Genomic DNA, 2,691 nt, shown 5'->3' on the forward strand with positions numbered 1-2,691 from the left:
AAACTAAAAATACTTAAATAGAATTGTCTTCTTACTTTCAGTTCATTACGATGTGCACCAAATGGAGAGGAGTTTGGTAAAACATCTTTCTCCTACATGCCATAATTTAGAAAGATAAGCAAAATAAGCTTAATGTTTTGACACATGATGTCATGACTACTTCTGGGGTTTCAACTGGGGTGTCTAGAATGTCTAAGTCAAGAAAATTGGCTCATGGGGGGCCCTAGAAGTATCTAGGATAAAGGGGAAGGCCTAAAACTAATCTAAAGCTTTGAAGGCTGCCAATGTTTATGAGCAAGAGAGTGACTTGATACAATCTGTGATTTAGAGCAATAACTCTTAAGACCAAGCCCCATGGGGCTGCCTGATGCTGAACTCAAGAGTACCCTCATCTCAGCTGTCACTCTCTGCTCCAATTTCTTAGCCTTTCAACTCTTGTCACTTAAGAATTATCCCATGAGAGAGAAGTAGGGTTAGGCTGACCTCAAAGAGCTGCTTTCTTTTCAATATTCTGGCCTCAAAAGTCCTGGCTTCCTTGGTATCTCTCTGATGCCTTCAAATAGAAGTTTGCTTATTTTTTTTACTGTTTCTATTTAGTCCAGATTTTGTTGTTGCTTGTTTGTTTGGGGAAGGGATGATTTGCAAGAGGCTACTTTACCATTAACAGAAGCCGAAATTCCTCTGCCAGATTTTAAAAATTATCTCTCAATGAATTCAGAATTGGGCAGAGAACAGATCTGTTATTTGTAGGCCCCCCCGAAAATTTAAAAGTAGGAATGAGAATCACATAGAATGAGCTGAAGGAAAAGTAGATGGAGAAACAATAGATACAGAAATGGACAAGATGAAACAGCCCACTGTGAGAAACAAGCTTCCTAGAATCTCACTGAGAGTTTAAGAATTGTGCACAGTAGAATCAGTTGTATTAATAGGAACTTTTAGGTAAACATCACAATCTAAAATACCTGTCATATGATAGCTTTTCATGCTACATTTAAAAGATGCATTTTCTATATGAATATAGTTCATTCTCCTTATAAAGGTTGACTTTGGTATATTCCTTAGCTTTCTCAACATTTAAGAGTATTTTTTGCTCATTTGGTACCATAATCAAACTGGATCTCAACCGCCAAAGGGGGAGAAAAAAATGGAGACCATCTTAATAACAGTGATATTTGTCTCCCAACAAAGCCAGTGATTCTTGTTACGATTCTTGTTTTGGTCTATATTAGCCTGACAAATCTCATATCCTCCCATAACTATGCCATAAAATAGGTCAAATGAGCACCCTCATCTTTTTAAATCTTAGAATACTTTGATATTAGTTGTAGTCAAATTTTGAAACCACACTTCTCATAGCTTCCATACTGTTGACTCAAAAATTTACTCTAGCCCAGGTGACAGGGTGAGACCCTGTCTCACAGAAAGAAAAACAAATAAACAAAAAAACTTAACAGAAATCATGTTCTGTATGAGTCACTGGTCATTTGTTGTTGTTATTGCTGCAAAAAGTACAGGAAAAACAAGAAATCCGTAGTTTGCATATTACAGAGTCACAGTTTTTTAGGTGCCTTCAAGTACAAGATGCTTAAAATCGGTAAGCTTTGTTTGACCTTAGAAACAAATAGAGTGAAAATGAACTTGTATTTTTCCAAAAGTTTTCCAAAGCTTTGACTGATCTTTCTGGCATTCCCAAAGATACTTTATGAACCTCTGCTGCATCTTTTAGGAATTCTTGACCAAAGTGAACCTTAAAAAAGTTGTCATAAATTTGAGTGGCTGTTCTACATACCAGATATGCAAATCAAAGCATTACCAAAATGTATTAAATGCTCCACTGCAAAACTTCATGAATCAAACATAGGCTAAGTCACATCAAATTCTAATCCATAATGTCGTGGTTTATTTAATTTCTATTTAAAAAAGCTAAAGGATTTTCAAAAGCATTTAATTTATGTAGTCTCTAAAATTTAGATCTCAGAAAGAGTAACATTATTTTACAAATAACGTACAATTTGGAGAGGGAAGAAACAAAAGCCTAGATAAATGATTTATTTACCTAAGGCCAACCAGTGTGTTAATGTTGAGAAGGAAACAGTATCTTGATCTATTTCCTGTGCTGTGTTCACTTGAGCTGATTATATAGAAGTAGAAGGACAGGCAGATGAAGGAAAAAAGATGAGTTTTCATTTCAAGCTCCAATGACACATTTTCTGCAAGGCATCAGGCTGATCTTTTTTAGACATGCAGTTAAACCATTTAAGTTTAACCCAAGATTCTAAAAGTACCCATTGCTTGAGAGTATATGAGAGGTATCAGAGTGATAGGAACCAGGAAAACAATGACTAATAATATATTTCTTCACCATGGTAAGTAAAACAAAATAATAATAATAAAGAAGAGTTCAAACTAAGAAAGCAAAATGTTGTGCACAATTTGTAGCCCTCAATTGGTATCTCATATTGATAGAAGATGATACCATTTTAGAACAACGTATATTATTAGACATTTCAAACCCTGCTTTCTTAATTCATAAAACCTAGCATCTGGTATTTTAAGAAAAGATTATGAAACTTCCTCAGTTACCCAGCATATGGTATAGAAAGTTCTATATAAGAAATCTTGATGAAAAATGTATGATTTTGTTGTTGATATATTAAAATAGCAATTTGACTTATAGTCCTTTATCTA

Source organism: Propithecus coquereli, unplaced genomic scaffold (assembly GCF_000956105.1).
Source record: "Propithecus coquereli isolate 6110/MARCELLA unplaced genomic scaffold, Pcoq_1.0 Scaffold167, whole genome shotgun sequence".
Taxonomy (NCBI): Eukaryota; Metazoa; Chordata; class Mammalia; order Primates; family Indriidae; genus Propithecus; species Propithecus coquereli.